This window comes from Parasteatoda tepidariorum, chromosome 10, assembly GCF_982258835.1.
Source record: "Parasteatoda tepidariorum strain Cologne lab strain chromosome 10, Ptep-v5.0, whole genome shotgun sequence".
In the NCBI taxonomy this organism is placed as follows: domain Eukaryota; kingdom Metazoa; phylum Arthropoda; class Arachnida; order Araneae; family Theridiidae; genus Parasteatoda; species Parasteatoda tepidariorum.
This window is the reverse complement of record NC_141764.1, coordinates 76,389,493-76,410,310: the sequence shown is the minus strand read 5'-3', so window position 1 is coordinate 76,410,310 and position 20,818 is coordinate 76,389,493. Positions and strand designations below refer to the sequence as shown.

The 20,818-nt window shown below is 30.0% G+C and overlaps 1 protein-coding gene across 11 annotated transcripts in view; it reads left to right on the top strand.

Moving 5' to 3' along the window:
• Positions 1-156: 156 nt before the first annotated feature.
• Positions 157-20,818, top strand: part of LOC107436894 (exocyst complex component 4) — a 332,756-nt gene continuing 312,094 nt past the window's right edge. For 7 of the 11 annotated variants that reach the window (XM_071184141.2, XM_071184140.2, XM_071184138.2 and 4 more), the window contains exon 1: positions 157-1,646. The gene's annotated coding sequence lies outside the window, so the exon portion shown is untranslated. The remainder of the gene's footprint in view (positions 1,647-20,818) is intronic. The other 4 variants (XM_087153061.1, XM_087153057.1, XM_087153059.1 and 1 more) reach the window with 4 other exon arrangements.

Genomic DNA, 20,818 nt, shown 5'->3' with positions numbered 1-20,818 from the left:
AAAATACAACTGCTACCTTTTGATTCTTCTTTTTAAAAACATGTAGAATAAAACAGTCTCCCGGTTTTTATTTTTCATTCGCTCAGCCAGGAGTAATCCGGGGACTATCGTCTGTTGCCTCTCAATCACGTCTGCATCGTCTGCCTCTGGAATTTTGGCATTCAGTGGACGACGCGCGTGGGTTATTGACCTTGGTGGTAGATAGGGAGCAAAAAAATAAAGGGAAAAAAAATTCTCCAAAAAAATATTTTCGCGCCCTTTTTCCCCTCACCCCTCAATTCGTTCATCTCTCGCCCACCTCTCAGTCTGTTTATTTGGCGAACGGTAAAGTCCGCACAAACAACGTTGGTGGAATCCCTTTCCATCCCCAGTGGGGGTGGAAAGATAATTTTTTTTTTCGCCTACAAATCGGACTTATCGCCAAAAAAGATTCTGGACGAGGAAGAAGTCGAAAATGAATAAATAACTAGGAGTAGAGGGGAAAAAAAATTCTTAAAAACAAAAGAACGAGACCAGTCGGAGGAAAGGAAAAAACCTTCGACAGAAAAAGGTTCGAAAAAGTGGCGTCTCTCTTTTTCTAACAGAGGCGACTTTTTTCATCGATCTGTCTAGCCCGGCCTCTGCAGTAGGAACGCGCAGCAACAGCCCGCCAGTCAATATCTTCTGCCCACCCTCCCCACTGACAGCCCACCCCTCTTATAGTCTGCTTCTCTCTAGCAGCCTTCCTGGTGCTCCCCGCCCGGTTTAAGTCCCCCTCCCTCTCCTCGAAAACCTTCCCTCCTCGGATTTTTATATTTTTTTAGTTCATTTTTTTTTCTTTTTCTCTCGTTCTTCTACGCTTCCATTCGTTCCATCTTTCCTCTTTCTTCCCTCTCTAACCTCTACTTTATTGATTGGAGGCGCAACCTGCGTCTAGCTCTTGCCTGGGGTAGGGGAGGGTAAAGGGGGGAAACGGGAGGGATTTTTTGCCCGTCCCAATGTTCTTTTCTTTCCTCGTCGTCTTTGCAGCACAGAGGGATACAGAAATGGATGAAGTACCAGTCGAAATCGCGTCCTGGAAAAAATTCGAGCGATAGGTGCCCCTTTCCTCCGACGGTTTTTCCCGCGATCGTCTGCGGAAAAAGAAAGAGCAGAGAGAAAGAAGAAGTGGCATAAAAAACAACCAAACTCCTCTCCACTCCCTCACTCGTAAAACGGACTAATTAACTTCTTAATGAGGTGTCAAAACGCGGGGAGAGCTCCGGGAAAACAAACCCCTTTTTGATTAAACGAGGGGAGGTAAAAGAAGAAAAAAAAATCGTTTTCACACGCCATTTTTTTTCCTCCCATCCAACGGTCGACTTCTTCAGCTTCAAGAAAACTATCTTGGCGTGAGCGGCGGCAGAAAACAAAACTTTCTGGAAGAGGCAAAACTGTGAAACGTGCGAGATCATAATTTGTGTTGCCATGGCGCGACGATGCACGCTCTCTAGCGGTACAGCTGAGTAATTAAAAGAATTTTTTTTCCTTCTGTTTTAAGTGGCAATTGACGCTAATGAAGGCCGCTGAAGACCACGTGCTTCGAGGGAAAAGCCTTTCTACTGGAGTTGAGTGAAGGATTGTGGAAATGCAATTAAGGATGCTCGCATGAATTCGAAAATAGAAAGGTAAGGAAACCCTTTTACGTTCCCGCTCTTTTCTTAATGGAATAAATTATCGTTTTCGGAAATGTTCTTCAAAAGGAAATATTAATACGTCTTTCACCTATCGTTTGTTCTCACCTTTCAGAGCTTGTTTTTAAATTCGGAATTATTTAAATTTATCGTTTGTTAGTGATTTTATTTTGTTTAGACATTATCTAATTTTGCGTTTAAAGTGTCATTTCCCCACTAGTTTCGTTATTAAAATGTGATTAGCATTCGTAAGTGTATTCTGAAATTTAATTACAATTACAGTTAAAAGTGGATGTATGATAAATTGGAACAAGTTGTTTTAATATTGTTTACGTTTCTGAAGTCTTTATTTATCGAATTCCCTATTTAATTGAAAGAGATTTTCTATTATTTAATTCAAAATTGTTATTTGTTAATTTATTTGTAATTTAAACTAAATTAAAAATGTTTAATTAAATTTTTCAACTTTATTGATTTGGATCTTCTGAAGAGTTTTTTTAAAGAAAGAGATGATTTTTATCGTTTTATATAATAATTTTTTATCGCTTTTTATTCTAATTTTTATTGTTTTATGTAAGGCTTTGTATCGTTTTATTTACATATTAATTAATTTGAAATACTTTGTTTTTTATCATCTCGATGTTTATATTATTTGTTAGCTTTTAGTGCTAAAACTTATCTTTTCTAAAACTATTTTTTATTGACAGTTTATCTTATTAATTATAATTTTTTAAGTTTAATTGTAAATTTCTCTTATAAAAACGATCTAAATGATCCTTTTTGTAAGTGATTCTTCTACCTTTTTGTAAGTGATTCTTCTACGTAAGGCTTTCTTTTCTTATGTATTTATTTTATGTTACAAGTTTCATCGTAGATTTCATAAATCCAAACAGAATGATTAACATTTAGCATTTATTAAAGGAATTAACCATGTTTAGCCTTTCACTTATTGGCTGTTAGTTACGAAGGAACTTCCTTGATTAGTTAAGATAAATAAAGGGTTGGGTAATCTCATTTCTTATTAGAATGAATGTAAATAAATATTAAATATTTTTACGTCTTCATTGCTTTGGATATTTTGGAGGTCTATTTACTACTTTTTATTTATGGGTTAAGCAATTAAAGGTAGTTTGTGATTCACAGTAATACTTTTTTTTTAAAAAAAAAATTATAATTATTTCGTTTAGGGGTTAATAGTCATTGCATACAAGCAGGTGGTCTTCTTATAGTTGTAGAAAGATACGTTATAGTTAGCCTAGCAACATTAACTGTCGTATCGTGCTAGCAGGAGATCTTCTTAAAGTTGTAGAAGAATACATTATAGTTAGCCAAGCGACAAAAAACTAATTAATAGTTATACTATCAAAAGATCTTCTTAAGGTTGTAGAAGGATACATTATAGTTAGCCTAGCGACAAAAAACTTATTAATAGTAATACAAGCAAAAGGTCTTCTTAAAGTTGTAGAAGGATACATTATAGTTAGCCTAGCGACAAAAAATTGATTTAGAGTCATAACATACTAGCAGGAGGCCCTCTTTAAGTTGTAGAAGGATACATTATAGTTAGCCTATGGACAAAGAAATGATTAACAGTAATAACATACTAGCAGGAGGTCTTAAAGTTGTAGATGGATACCTTTATAGTAAGCCTAGTGACAAAAAACTGATTAATAGTCATAACATATTAGCAGGATTTCTTTAAGTTGTTGCAGGATGATGCATTATAGTTAGTCTATGGACAAAAACTGATTAATAGTCATAACATACTTGCAGGAGATCTTCTTAAAGTTGTGGATGGATACATTATAGTTAGCCCCTCAACAAAAAACTGATTAATTCCCCCCCCCAGTGCTTTTCTCTTAATCACCCCCCCCCAAGAAAAAACAACATTGTAGGATCAAGTATTGGGCTGTTTTTAAAAATGAAAGAGGTTACAATGAAACAAAACTTCATTATTTTTTTATATCACATCTGTATTTGACTTTAATTCTGCAAATTACTACAATTAATAGAGAATGTAATCATTATGATTAAGGGAAAATACAAAGTCAACTTTTTTAAGCGAGTACAGAGTAAATAATGCTGCAAAAATAAAACTAGGAAAAAGTCACTGCATCCTAGAGTGGAAGTTTACTAATTTCTATTTGTGTATTCATTTCTTTTTGTCTAACTAAAAAAATTAAACTAAAAAGGTAACCTCTTTGAAAACAATTGAGTTTATTTTTTAATAAAAGTCTTCTTTAATTATTATTTGCTAAATTTTGTTTCTTTATTATTTTTAATAAAGTAGAATAAAGAATTGTTTGTCCAGCTTTTTTTGCCACACCCCTGAATTCCAGTGATTTTTGCCAGATGCTTCCTATGTTTAGACGTAATAAATGAATTAAAATGAACTAACTATACGAATATATACTTTATAAAAATTAAGATTAATTAAAATTTAAAAGAATAGCAACTATTTTTTTAATCGTGGCAATTAATTGGGTTTATAGGCAAATTTGATTTGGCTAAATTTACGTCACTCTCTCGCAAATTTATCATTCGCGGGGCCCTCTATAATTATTACATAATGTTATGAAGTAATTTACTCTTACGTTATACAGTATTATGCATTTTAATAAATATCGACTGTGTAAAGAATTCCTTGTATCTAGAAATAAATATTAATTATTTAAAATTAAGTCTTAATTGAAATTAATATCTTAAATTCTTCGCTTAAAATTTGATAAAAAAATGTGATTTTTTTCAAAATTATTTTAAAAGAAATTAAAATGTATTTCAGGAAGTTCAACGTACCTTCGGATCGTATTGGCTATAAATTCTCCATTTCAATTTTAAGAAATAATGGAATTGAAAGAAATAAAAAGTTGTGTAAGAAATAAAAAGTAAAATAAAAAGAAATAAAAAGTAATCACTGGCTACCCATAAGTCAAATGTGTTTTTTTCTTCTTCCAGGGTTTACTTTCATAACCCCACAAAATTTGGATTGCTTTTTTTTTAAAATTTAAAATTTTTGTGCTGCTTATTATTAATGCTTATGCTAGCTTGATTTTATTTGGCTTCCAACTCTTTATTTGTGATTATGGTGTCGAAGTAAATTTCGTCGAAAATTGTGAAAAGCCTACAACAACATCCATTTTTTAAATTGGTAATAAAATATATTTTGCAAAATAAAGGTAATAATATGACCACTGGCAAGAAATATGTGCTCTTGCAGCCATTTTTATTCCTGATAAATCAATTAATAGTAAGGTAATGATGGAAATTTTAATTTCTTACTGATAGCATAATAACGATTTATATTGATTGATTGTATTACTGATTAATTATCTTTTCTCATTGACATTTAAATAAGGATTAATATTAATTGATATACTGATTGTTATTATGATAATCATTGTCATTAATAATTTGATAATTATAATAAGTCTGCAGTATTTTAATTTTGTACTGGCATTATAATAACGATTAATGTTAATCGATTTGATTACTGATGGATTATATAATTTTGTACTAACATCAAAATAAGAATTAATACTGATTGATACAAATAGATGGTCATTATTATTAAATATTATATAGTAACGAAAATATTACTATAAATTAATTTATAGCTTTAAAAATGATAATTGTGATAATGATAAATTAATAATTCTGTACTATCATTTTAATAACGATTAATACTGATCACTGATTGATTATGAGTTTTTACTGACATCATAATAACGATTGATACTGGATGATTGATATAACTAACATGATAATAACAATGAAATATTTAAATCTAGTGCTGAGGTTAATATGCATGTAGTGGTGCCAACTATTATGAATTATTCGTAATTATTACGATTTCATGATCGAGATCACTGTCTTACGGTTGAGTGAAAAAATTTATGTTTTGCAACTTCTTCTTTAACAGCACTACAGCCTAGTGCAGGCCAAGGCTTTCTCAGTCTGCCTCTTCCAGACTAGTCGACTAAATTTACGATTTGCAACAAATTAACGATATATTTTTTCTACACCTTAAAGAATCATAAAAGCAAGAAATAAGAAAAAAAAACTCAATTGTAAGAAACAAGAAATAAAAAAAAGAAATATCTTCTTACACCCTTCCTACAAGCTATTCTAAAGCTTAATCATCTCTCTTTATAGAAAAGCTAAATGACGTTAACCGAAATATGAAAAGCAAGAATTTTTAGTGGCTTAAATGCAGGAAGTTAAAAATGCGATAAGGGCTAGCTCTGATTCAACAAAAAACTAGGACACGAATTCTAAGTAAACAGTTTAATTTTTTCATTTTATGACGAAGTATAAAATTTCAGTGCTGTATGATTTTTAATTTAGTACTTTTATTTAAATGTTAATTTTTTTACTTAATAGTAATTTTATAAGTATTTTTGTAATTTTTATATGCCTTACTAGAGTTAAGTAGTATATACACAGGGGTCTGTTTAGAAGAAATTTGGACATATATTTCACACATATACCCTTCACAACATATATTTTCATAAAAACGGACCCTTCACAAAATATTTTAACTTCACAAAATTATTTTTCCTTTAATCGGACCCTTCACAAATTTGTTTATCCTCATTATTATTTTGTTAATCGAATAAACCCTTCCCAGGGCAGAAAACAAGAAAGATGGATGTAAACGAATTAAGTTTTGTCTTCGGCTGACGATTCTTCCATTATTCGTCCGAAATGAATATTCTGCGTTCAGCAGTATAGGCTAAATACCAAATGTTGCATCTCTAATTTAGAAGCAGCAATTGCTGTTTATTTTTGAAAATTAAATTTTTTTATTATAATTTTACAGTGCCGAGCATAATCTTGTAATCTATTTACAATTTAAAAACGCCTTGAAAAAGTTTTTTGCAATAACCGGACCCTATTTGCACAAATTCATAAAAGCGGACCCTGGTTGAAAGAATGTGAGTAATTTTTTCACAATTTCACGAAAAACGGACTTTTCACAAAATGTCTGGACAGACCCATGATACACCTTATAAGTGGGCTAATTTGAATTCAGTAAACGTTAAATGAACATATTTTTGTGTTATTTTCGCTTCTAACTACTGATAGTGAATTTGAAACTGTGGTACCGCTGTGTATGTGTTTGTTTTTATTATATACCGCTGAGGTAATGACGCTTCTCTTGCAATTAAGTCCCGTATGTTCCATAATAATGTTCTAAGTACATTATAGATTGGGTACCACGGAATCGTTGGAGGGCAGATATAGCTTGAGCCCCTCCCCCCACACATTTTATAAATGTAGAGACGCAGCCCTTTTTAAGATTACAATTTTCACTCAATATTTGTGCAATTAAATTTACAATTTAAAAAAAGAAAAAAGATGTTTTTTTGTGTCTGAATTCTAAAAAAAATGTCTGAATTTCAAGCGAGCTTTAACAATTCCTTGGTGAAAACTGCAACCAAATCATACCTACCCCCTCCCCTCCCCGCAGAAGAAATATATAGAGACATATTGCTGACTGCAACTTTTACAGTAATAATTAACGTAACATCACCGAATTAAATAAATATCACTGTAAAAATTGTGGTATAATATTTTATGGTAAAAATGGATTTTACGGACGATGCACCCAAAGTGCCGGTACTTAATACCGTAATTTGATCCGGAATTTTTTTTACAGTGTACAATTGAAAATAAATTCCAGTTTTCGTGAACAAGTCGCCAACGACTCAGTTTTTCTAAAGAAACATCTAGTTAAAAAGGAATTTTTGAAATAAAAAATATTGATGATGAAAGATATTTTGTGAAGAGGAATTTTTGCCATAAAATCATTTCTGAAAGATCTGTTTTTACGATAAAATATTTTGTGAAGAGTCCGTTTTAACCAATAAATTATTGATGAATAAATAGTTTTTTTTTGAATGCATAAAAATTAGTTGCATTTCATTTGGTTTCAAATTTGAACAGGAATTTTTGTAATCATCTGATATGTTAAAAGCTATTGATACTTAAAATTGTTAGTTTTTTTTCTTCGTATTTTAAGTGCTTTTAACACGGCAATCCCAGGATCAGGGAAATAAGGGTGTACAGTAAAAAATCAGGGAATTATATCGACGTGTGAAGTGTCAGGGAAATGCTTGGGAATGTTTTTAATTAAAATACCCTAATTGTCTTGGAAAATGCCAATATTTTTCAGTAAAACTGGTCTTGTAATAATTTTTTAAAATTTGTTTGCTTTCAGAGTTTAAGTGTTTTGTTATATACATATTTTATGTAATAAAAATAAGGCTTACCTGGAAAATTGATAATAAACTTTATGCCACTGTTTACAAAAATCAAAATAAATCAATAAAATCATTCGGGGAAAATTCAGGAATTTTTTTTATGAGTGTTTGTGGCCAGTAAACGTAGCTGTTTCATATTAATAAATATATTTATTCAAAGAAACAAATTATTGCAAAAACACAAATATTAGTTTGACAAAAAACAAATAAATAAATAAATAAAAAAACATGATTCGAAGATTCTACTGGTGTTTTAAAATCACTTCCTATTTCTTCTTAAACAATCCTCATCTCATGATTTCCCCCATAAAAAATAAAGAAAATGCCAAAAGAATTATTCCATTTGGGTGGTTTTCGTACGAAAAAAATAATAATAACGATTTAAACTGACTCATTCATCATATCCTCACCTCATTACATATACAGTAGGTAATAGCCCCGACACGTTCGAGAATGAAATAGAGAAAACAAAAGACTTAATAGCTTAGCATCGTTTTCTTCCGTAGTTATGGTATTGTTTCAGCATCATCTATTAACTCAATAGGTTGGGTTATTAAGGATCTTTTCGTTTGTTTGTCATAGCTTATAGGCTTGCAAAATTTTAAGTCACTCGATTTAGTTAAAAGCGAATATGAAATTGTAAGAGAACGTGATGGATGGTAACTTTTTCGAATACGCTAATTTAAACTTGTTATTATAAAAAGATGTTAGGTCTACTTTTTCAAGATCATTATCGTCAAGGAAAGAGAAATTAGCTTTGAAAATTTCGAATCTTTATGGAATATTAAATAAAATGGTTATGCATTTAAATTAGAAGAAGTAAGTTACATTGTTTTAGAAATCTGAGTGTACGTATTTTTCTTTTGTTGAGTAATCCTTACATTTTAGTTCAATAATTATTTAATCATATTTATTAGATGAATGTTAATGATTACCAATACCTCGAGCAAATAAAACTTTGCGTTAAGTTGTTCTTCAAAATTATTTTGAAGTTAAGAAAATTAGCTTTAGAAGATGGCGTTAAGAAATTGCTTACAAAACCTTTTTTTTTCTTTCTTCTTTTAAAATCACCTCATTTAAACTCTTGTTAAAATAAACAACCTAATTGTACCTAAAATTTATAGCTAAAAATTGCACGTAACTTTGTGCCTAAAAATCGTTTCAAAGTTGAATTACGATATCGATACTTTGAATCAAAATGTGGTGCAAATTAATTGCAACCATAAAAAGTGTTAAATTGAAACTTGTTTCCAAGCAAGTTGAACCATAATATCGTTACTCTGAACCATAATACGGTGCTAATTAGTTGAATTTATAAAAGTGTTAAGTTGAAACCTGTTTCTTAATAAGTTGAACCATAGTACTGGTACTTTGAACAAAAATATGGTGCAAATTATTTGAAATCATAAAAAAAGTGTCCATAATATGGTTCAAATTATTTGCAACCATAAAAGTGTTAAGTTGAACCCTGTTTCCAAACAAGTTGAACTATAATATCGTTATTTTGAACCATAATATGGCTCAAAGTATTTGAAATCATTAAAAAAGTGTTGTTTCCACTCAAATTGAACCATATTATAACATGGTTTAACAAGCCATACAATTTATGTCGTTATCGTACAAGTTAATGAAGCACGATGATATGGATCAGCTTAGTACCACATTATTATATTCCGTCACCCTAAAAAATTGTTGGCATTTTGCAGCCGACCATAACAAATTTTAAAGCTACAGCCACTCTCCTGCACTTTTTGAACATGTACCTTATTATACAATGCAATTTATGTAAGTTGATCACTTGTGATACATTGCTATGATGTATTGTATAGCGGTCAACATAAACAGGTGGATAATTTAAAGAGGAAGATAGTTCAGTGGTTTTCATTATAATTATTTATTACATAGTCAGGGGTCTGTTTAGAAGAAATTTGGGTCCGTTAACGCCTAACGGACCCTTCACAAAATATCTTATCATAAAAACGGACCCTTCACAAAATGATTTTTCTTTTAATCGGACCCTTCACAAATTTGTTTATCTTCATTATTATTGTATTAATCAAATAAACCCTTCCCAGGGCAGAAAACAAGAAAGATGGATGTAAACGAATTACGTTTTGTCTTCGGCAGACGCTTCTTCCATTATTCGTCCGAAATTAATGTACTGCGTTCAGCAGTATAGGCTAAATACCAAATATTTGTATGTTGCATCTCTAATTTAGAAGCAGCAATTATTGTTTATTTTTTAAAATTTAATTTTTTTAATTAAATTTTTACAGTGTTGAGCATAATCTTGTATGTCTTTACAATTTAAAAACTCCTTGAAAATTTTTTTTTTTGCAATAACGGACCCTATTTGCACAAATTCATAAAAGCGGACTCTGGTTGAAAGAATGTGAGTAATTTTTTCACAATTTCACGAAAAACGGACCTTTCACAAAATGTCTGGACCAACCCCTGATAGTAATATTTTGACATACCATGTTATCATATATTTCTTATATATTATTATATAAAATAAAATTATAATTAAATGCTACCGAAATAATTTTAAAACTTGCAATTTATCTTGAATGATGTTAATTACATACAGAATGAAAAAAAATTATATATACTAATTAAAAAAAAGTAATAATTCTCAAAATCGAGCAAAAAAGTATCAAAATAGCTCGTAACAAATAATATTAAAATTTAAAAACTCAATGTACTCATAATTAAACAGCATATATTCATTTTTGAGCGAGGAATTTGTGAGAGGGAGGTGATTCAATGGCTGCCAGCTGAATTCGAACAAAAGACCACAAAGTTGATTGTACGATGCTTTAACCACAACAGTTGTACAGTGGGGTAAAAAAAAAAAAAAAAAGGGACCACCCTGAATAACTTTTGATCTAATGATCGGATCTTCGCATTCTGGGACTCAATCCTAAAGGTTCGAGAGGATGCTAATTAATTAGTGCAGACGATATTTTTAAGTAACGAAATCAGACACAAAAACTTACTTTCTCTGTATAAACATGCTTTTTTCCCCGACGGATTTGGATTTCGACCCCATAAATATAGGGATTAGCCGCAATCTGGGAAATATGCTCCCCATAGTTTGGTCAGGAGAGCGATCCAAAGTTTGGACCCCTTAATGGTAATTTTACTTTTTGTGTATTTTGCTGTAATTCGAGAAATTGATAAGTGAATCAAAAAAGTTTTTGCACGCAATTATAATAATCTTTTATTCTACTATAATTCTAGGTAAAATAATAATTATTATAACATATTTTATTTAATGAAAGAAATTTAAATTGTCAATTCAATTCGCTTAAAAAGTTCTCGAGACATATCGAAATACGTAAAAAGTGAAATTAAAATTAAGGGGTCCAAACTTTGGACCGTTCTCCTGACCAAACTATTGGGACAATATTTCCCAGATTGCTCTTACCCCTATAATTAGGGCGTCAGAAATTAGAATCCGTTAAAAAAATGTATGTTTATTCAGAGAAAGTGCGTTTTTTTCGTAGCTTAAAATATCCTCTGCACTAATTAATTAGCATATTCGTGGTTACCCCCTCGAAAAATTAAGATTGAGTTCTAAAACGTGATGATCCGATCATTAGATCAAAAGTTATTCAAGGTGCTTCTTTTTTATTCTTGCACTATACACCCCAGTCCAGGGAGAGTTATGAAGCTTTACATAGTGGCTGCTACAATAAATCATCATGACATAAATTCCATTCGCTTTAAAGTTTATACGATGTAGCAAAATAAGCAAAAGTTGGAATTAAAAGTATGGATCTCCTGACAAAGCAATTTTCTTAACAGCAAACCTTTTTACCATTGAAATTTCAAATTAGTATGATTTTCTAAATTCGACTTTTGTTTAGCGAACGAAAGAAGAAAAAAACTTTTTTGCAAAGCATAAATTAAACAGATTAGTTTTAAGAAAAACAAATATGCATATTTTGTTAGTCATTTAACTGACAAAATAAATGCTAGTTACTTAAAATGTCTTATCATATCAATACACAAGAGCATTTAGACAAAGCGAAAATTTAACAGTTCATTCATTTTAACCTTTAAAAATAAATTTAGTTGTGTATTTCCGAACCTTTTTATTAGGTTTGGGTTTGGGTTGTTTTTAATATTATTTCAATACCTCGGTAGTATTCTACTACTTTTATAATAGTGTAGACATTTTTCTTTTTAATTTTTTCTTCTTATCACCTTCTGAAAGGTTTGCAATAGCATTCAACAACTCCTCTAGACATTTTTCTTATTTTACTGGTCAACATACGAAATAGACACGTGATCGAGTTACGAAAGTTTTGATTCATTTTATTGAATAAGAAAAATTTGGTTTTGCAAGTGGTCAACTCGACATGTTTCAATGTATTGCCTCAAACATTTTATTTCATTGCAAGATCTATTTGTTAATAGTTCTGGTTTGAATTTGATGTTTCCCGACTTCATATTTTCTTTAACTTTAATTTTGCTTTTGAAATAATCACGTATATTACTGAATTTTACTTTGTTTCTTCAATAACATTACAGAGGTTGAAATACAGTGGGTGATCGGTTAACGAACATAATCCGTTCCAAGACTATGTTCGCTATCCGAATTGTTCGTTAACTGATCATCGATTTACCATAGACTTCTATGTGAAATCGATTAATTCGTTCTGGAGACCCTAAAAATTAAATTTTAAAAAATGTATAATTTCTTAATAAGTTTTTTAAAAAATTATACATACATATAGTCTTGCATATTAATCAATCCTTTTCATTTTATGCTTATGGGGCGGTCCAATGTCGATTGCTTTTCTCTCTTTTTCAGGATTTTCCGGAAGTAACTAATAGCATTGTCGTTGTAAAGATTCCCAACCCTACTGACATCAGCTTGGTTTGGGTACCATTCTAAGACCATTGCTCTGACATCCTCCCACTTTTTCAAAATATCTTTAATGGCAGATGTCGGCATTGGTCCTCTTTCATCATTAGTACATCAAGAGTAGGAGACACATTTCGCTGTGTTTCTTGGTGTTCTTCATTCAAAATTTCTTGGAGTTCTTCTGTCGTTAGTTCATCTTCTTTAAACATTTCTCCTTTCAGTGATCTTATTTCGTATGCAAAATGATCACAAATGTTTAATATAAATTTTTTTCAGGCCGAGAAGTGTTCGTTAGAATTCGTTTTGTTCATTAACCGAATATGTTTTCGTTGTCCGAACACAAAAAATCTTTCTTGAAATTGTTCGTTATCCGAACACAAAAATCTTTCGTGAAAGTGTTCGTTAACCGATTTGTTCGTTAACCGATCAGTTCGTTAACCGATCACCCACTGTAGAGTGTAGCTAACTTGATACAACAGAGGTAGTATTTGAGTTCTGTCTTGTCATGAACTATTTTTATATAGAACGATTCTAGTACATAAGTACTTGCAAATAACAGTACCTAATATGAACTTAGTGAATAATAAAAGTATGTAATATAAGCAGGGGACTGTTTAGAAGAAATTTGGGTCCGTTAACGGACCATTCACAAAATATCTTTTCATAAAAACGGACCCTTCACAAAATTTTTTAACTTAAAAACGGACCCTTCACAATGTAATTTATCTTTTAATCGGACCCTTCACAAATTTGTTTATCCTCATTATTGTTTTGTTAATCGAATAAACCCTTCCCAGGAAGGGGGGGGGGAAGAAAGACAGATGTAAACGAACTAAATTTTGTTTTCGGCAGACGCTTCTTCCTTTATTCGTCCGAAATGATTATTCTGCGTTCAAGGCATTCTGCAGTATAGGCTAAATACCAAATATTTATATGTTGAATCGCTAATTTAGTAGCTGCAATTGCTGTTTATTTTTTAAAATTAAATTTTTTTAACTATAATTTTACTGTGTTGAGCATAATCTTGTATGTCTTTACAATTTAAAAACTCCTTGAAAAAGTTTTTTTGCAATAACGGACCCTATTTGCCCAAATTCACAAAAGCGGACCCTGGTTGAAAGAATGTGACATAACGTTCATTTTATATTCGCAAATTACGAGCAATTTTTTCACAATTTTACAAAAACGGACCTATTACGGAATGTCTGAACAGACCCCTGATAAACTATGGTACTTGATAATAAAATAGTTTCTCCTATAATCAATTGGCAATTATTCCGTTAATTTTACACACTGTTTCTAAGTCTATTGATAAAAAAGTTCCACTTAAAATTGAAGTAGTATGTTATAAATGTGATTTAGATACAGCAATTAGTGTCATGTTTCTTGCGTCTCGTAATTTATTAATTCTATAAGAAGCGATTTTTGTGCATAAGTATTTGCAAATCACAGTAATTAAATATGGAATAAATATGCTTGATAATAAATGTTTGTAATGTATGCAATGGCAGTACTTCATAATAAAAATTCGGTTAATTTAATATATATCTATTGATAAATAATCATAGTTTAAATTAGATATGTCTGACCACGTATATCCTTTTTTTGACAATTTGCTAAGGTAATTGCTGTTACTTTATCTCTTCAATAAAATATTAATTTGAAGTAATGTATAACAAACTTGATACAGTAGGGTTGTTTCAGGTTTGTTGCGTCTCGTTATTTATTAATTTTTTACGGAACGATTATAGTGCTTAAGTACTTGAAAATAACAGGAATTTGAACTGTTATCAATAAGTTTTATTGCACTCAAATTTAATTTTATATTCATTAATTCACAAAATTATTTATTTTATTTTCATTAATTCCTTAATTCCGATCTTTATTCCTGGATCTATTAATAATAGTATTTAAGTTATTCCTAGAAAAATTACTGTTAGCATTATTTAGTTAGTTTAATATTTTATTTCTAAATAAATCTATTGATAAATTGGGTAAGTTCTAGTTTAAATTTCATATGTCTGACCTCGTGTTTATTTATTTATTTATTTTACACTGCTACTGAATAATCACTGATGTTAGCGTCTCTTCAATAAAATATTAATTTGAAATATTGTATAACAACCTTGATACAACAAATAGTATCAGGTCTGCTGCATAAAGTTTTTTATTAATTTTTATATATAACGATTCTAGTGCATAAGTACTTGAAAATAACAGGAATTAGTGCTGTTATCGATAATTTTTTCTGCACACATATAGTATTTTCATTAATTCTACGGAATTCATTAATTTCATTAATACGGAGTTTTATTCCTAGATTTATTAATTATAGTTTTTAAACTATTCCTTAAAAAAATTACTGTTAGCATTATTTTATTTCTAGATCTATTGATAAATCGGGTAAATTTTTTTAGTTTAAATTTCATATGTCTGACCTCGTTATTTTTTTATTATTTATTTTTAAGTCTGCTACGGAATTATCAAAGATAGCGTGTCGTCAATAAAATATTAATTTGAAGTAATGTGTAAGCTACTTGATACAACAATTAGTATTAGGTCTGTTGTTATTTATTAATTTTTATATAGAACGATTTTCGTTCATAAATACTTGAAAATAACAGGAATTTGTGCTATTAGTAATAATTTTTAACGCATACATATAGTATTTTCAGTATGTATCCTTTAGTGCTTTGTTCTTAATCGTAATATTGCTTTATTCTAATTTTGCTTTATTCTTAAATCGATTGATTATAGTTTTTCAGTTTTTCCCGAAAAAATGGTTAAATCAGGGTCTGTTTAGAAGAAATTTGGGTCCGTTAACGGACCCTTCACAAAATATCTTTTCATAAAAACGGACCCTTCAAGAAATAATTTATCTTTTAATCGGACCCTTCAAAAATTTGTTTATTTTCATTATTGTTTTATTAATTGAATAAATCCTTCCCAGGAAGGGGGGAGGGAAGAAAGACAAATGCAAACGAACTAAGTTTTGTCTTCGGCAGAAGCTCCTTCCTTTATTCATCCGAAATGAATATTCTGCGTTCAGCAGTCAGTATAGGCTAAATACGAAATATTTGTATGTTGCATGTCTAAAATAGTAGCAGCAATTGCTATTTATTTTGAAAAATTTTTTTTAATTATAATTCTTGTATGTCTTTACAATTCAAAAACTCCTTGAAAAAGTTTTTTTGTAATAACGGATCCTATTTTCAAAAATTCACAAAAGCGGACCCTGGTTGAAAGAATGTGACTTAACGTTTATTTTATCTTCACAAATTACGAGTAATTTTTGCACAATTTAATAAAAACGGACCTTTCACAAAATTTCTGGACAAACCCCTGGTTAAACAAATATTTTATTTCCGGATCTGCTGCTAAATTTGGTAAATTGTTTCAGTTTAAATTTCCTATGTCTGATCTTAGTACATATTTTTAAGTCTGTTATGGAATAATCGCGCTTGTAACTTTGCCTTGTTAATAAAATAATAATTTGAATACTTGATACAATAGGTAATACAAGGCTCGTCGCATCTCGTTTTTTATTTATTTTATATAGAACAATTTTTTTGTATTAGTACTTACAAGTATCATAAATTTGTACTGTTTATAATAGTTCTTATTGTACATATATTGTACTGTGTTTTCGATAGAGCTAATTTTCTTGGAAGATCTTAATTTAATGCTTTACTTCAAGATCCATTGATTGATCCAAGTTCTTACGCTTTTCTCTAAAAGGATTATTGGTTAATTTAATACTATTTTTTTCTAGATAAATCGATAAATAGTTCTAGTTAAAGCTTGATTAGTCTAACCACGTATATTTTATTTATTTATTTATTATTTTAATTTTTAAGTCTGCCAAAGCATGTTACTTTGTGACAGTTACTTTGTTTGTACTATAAATAATAATTTGAAGTAGTGAGTAGCTAACTTGATGCAACAGGTAGTATCAGGTTTGTCGCGTCTCGTATTTTATTGATTTGTAAAGAAAAACTCAAGTACACAGGTACTTTCAGACAGTATATATTGTACTGTTAATTATTATTTTTATTCGACGCAAACTATAATATATCGATAGTTAATTCCTTAATTTCATATATTTCCTTTTTCAATAATTTCAAAGTCTTAATTTGATACGTCTGGTAGCACTTTATCTACAATATTAAGTGAGGGAATAAAAAACACGAGATGTTTATGTCTGTTACTTTGTTACATTAATAAAATTACAATTTTAAATCGTGCTTAGAACGAGCGCTATTATATATATTTTTTTTATCCGTTCAACCTTGAAAATGAGTCGTCGTAGACAGTATTGATTTTATTGTACATCTAAAAATAAAAATCGCAATTATAGTTACTGTATAACTGTTGCATGAAAACATTTTTATTAAAATTGCAATTTTGTTGCCTGAAATCAGAGCAGACATTATTGATTTTAAATCCACGAATTTCCATTTTTATGTTTAATCAGTACGTTTAATGCCTGCAGTGCGACTACGAAATTATTTTATGTATAGCAGAAATTGTTATATTCATGGTGAGTAATTTATTATCGCTTAGCTTAAAATTTATTTATTTACTACTGTCAAATATTTGAAGAGGCAACTCTCTATTGAATGTATTTTATTTATTCTTATGATATTTTAGTTAATTTTTATTTATTATTTTTTTTAACAATGCTTATACATTAGCTTCTACTGAAAACGTCAGCTGAAACCATCGGGATTAATTCACTAAGGAAAAAAAAAGTATGGTCAAAACTACCAGAATCTGATAACATTTACCGTGTTTCAGATTCTATGGGAACCCGGTAAACACGGTAATTTTTACCGAAGCGCTTTGGTCATGATTTTGGTAAAATTAACAATAAAATGTGGCTTCATAGTGCGTGATAAAATTTGTAAAAATGCAGTAAAATTTGGTAATTTTATCATGATACCTTAAGGCAGAGGTTTCCAATTTTTTACGGCTTACGAAAACCTAAATTATCGAACAATTTTTGACTGAACCTTAAATTAATAAATAAAATTAGTAGTTGTGGATATACTAACCGAAATAATAATAATAAACTATAAATTATTTTGATTATATTTAATGTGATGAATGAAATATATTCAGTTATTGTTTTATCAATAATAAGTTCGATAAGTTCGCAGGCCTGGAATGGCCATCTAGACTAGTTCTGTGCTTGTTTTTGGTGTAAGCATAAACTGAAAAGAAATAATATATGCTGAATTATAGTTTTCAAAAAAGAACTGTTAATGAACGTTGAGAATCGTTATCAGAAAAACTTAATTCTTTATTCTAGGATTTGATCATTTTGCTGAATTATAGTTTTCAAAAAAGAATTGTTATAAACGTTGAGAATCGTTATCAGAAAAACTTAATTCTTTATTCTAGGATTTGAACTTTTTGCTGAATTATAGTTTTCAAAAAAGAATTGTTCTAAAGGTTTAGAATCGTTATCAGAGAAACGTAATTCTTTATTCTAGGATTTGACCATTTTGCTGAATTATAGTTTTCAAAAAAGAATTGTTCTAAACGTTAAGAATGATTATGAGCGAAACATAATTCTTTATTCTAAGATTTGATCATTTTATATTAAATTGAAAAGTTCAATGAAAAAATTTTTTTTAATTTTTTTATTTTTTATAAATGCATTTCCTTTTTATAATTTATTCAAAGTATTGTTATTGGAAGAAATATTTTTTTGAAAAAAGATAGCAGATATTTAGAATTTTTTTAGAGTTATTTTACTTAAATAATTCCATAAAACTAACCAATATATCAAATAAATGATGGCTTGCTTGGATATAATTATAATGATAGGTTTCAAAAATCATTACCGGCTTAAACAATTTTAACTCTTGGAACCCCTGCGTGAGCCTTCCACGGTACACCAGGGTTCCATTTCACTATTTGGAAACGGCTCCTTAGAGCATGGCATAAAAATCATTTATTCGGTTACATTTACTTTTCAGTTTTGTATTTTTATTAAATGTGTGGTAATAAGAACTATAATTTTAAAAACCAGAATTTCTTTTAAACCGTTACCATATGAATGGAAACCGTTACCTTATGAATGATTGAAATACCGTATTTCGGCTTTATTACCAGAATTTTGTTTTTTCTTCTTTTTTTTTTTATCAAAAATGTCTTCACGATGCAGTACGGTATTTTCATATTTTACTTATAACCTGATGATAGTAATGCATTGAGAATTAACTATTTTTATGCTAATCTCTTGTAGGATTTATTTTTATTATGCTTATATCTAAGCAAATATGGAAAACCCTAGACTATTTTTGAATTCTGTTCAGTGAGTAAATAAAAGAAGAAGAAAAAATGTCGTGGACCAATTGTTGTTGTTGACGTATGCCATTAAGGCAGAGGGGGTGCGATTGTTCTTGTTTTCCAGTGGCGCCATCTATGGCCAAGAATTCGACTTCTGCCGCACCCATACGTCACACCCGTTTACAGGGTGGATCCATTCATACATCCATTCATTCTTCCACAGATCGTAATTTATCAGTCACAATTTACTACGCGGGGAGTCGAACCCTCGACCACTTGGGCATGGGCCCAGTGCTCTACCAACCAGGCTATCCCTGCCCTGTCGTGGACCAATGTGCTTGTGAATAGGCGAATCTGTTGGGAAAAATCTTTTACAAATCTGTAATTTGTAGCTCGACCGTGAACGATGTTTTATTTATTTTTTATTTTTATTAATTATTATATCCATAAATTTTTTCATTCAATTAATCCGCTTTGAGTGTCAAAAAAGATATCAGCTAAGATTGTTTAGATGAGATAATGATGAACACGATGAAAATTTTTTTTTTTTAAAGACGCCCATGGTTAGCCCGACGGTACACTCTGAATGAAATTGGTTCAAAGAGTTTTTACAATGTTGTGAAAATCTACCGCCAATGAGGTGTCCAATTAAACCACATGTATCACGAACGTATCTTCTAATCTGGAGTAAAACGGAATTAAGTTGCTATAATGTGGTTCAATATGCAATTGAAGATGCTTATGCAACAAATGCACGATATGAATTAAAGAATAGTATTCATATTATTTTATACAATTTAACAGGACCAAATCATGCCTGGTCCATTCGGGAATATATTAGGCCAACGCTAAGAGGAATTGTTTTAATGTTGAATTATAACATTGACGTGTTGCAAATGTGCTGCGACCTTATTTAAATTGAGCTATAAGTCTGTTAAGTTGAACTACAGTGTCACATAAGCAAGTTTATAAAATACCATAATTAAATTCAGGTTTTCTACTATATACTGGTTCAATAATGCTTGGAAAATATCGAACAGTAGTTTTTAATAATTGAACACAAGCAACTATCACTTTCATATAGGGTTTTCATAAGTTTTTGCTTGAAATGGCTCTAAGGTATGGTGTCTTACCATTATCAAGTATAGGTCGAAATTTGTACTGTAAAATGTTGCAAAAGATTTTTAGAAGTATATACTGTTAGTAATTTTGGAGCATGTCGCACCATTATATCATTCAAATTTGCAGCAAACTGAGCCGATTTGTTTGAACCATATAATTGTGCAAATAAATCTTTCTTAAGTCTGATAACTCAATATTATGGTTAACCTTATATGTAAACACCATTAAATGTAGCATTTTACTAGTATTTACACCATTCAATTTAGCATTTTACTAGCATTTACTTATACCATTTAATACAATTTAACGTTTTACACCATTCAATTTAACATTTTAGGAGAATTTTCACCATTTGATATAAATTATCATTTTAAAACTTCAATTTAGCATTTTACACATCATTTAGTACAATTTAGCATTTTTCGAATATTTTACGCTATTCAATACAATTTAGCTTTTTCCACAATTCAATTTGAAATTTTTTACGAGCATTTTACACCATTTAGTGCAAATTAGCATTTTACTCCATTCCATTTAACATTTTGCACCGTTCAATTTAGTATTTTACTAGCATTTCATTCAAAACAATTTAAATAATTTAACCCCAT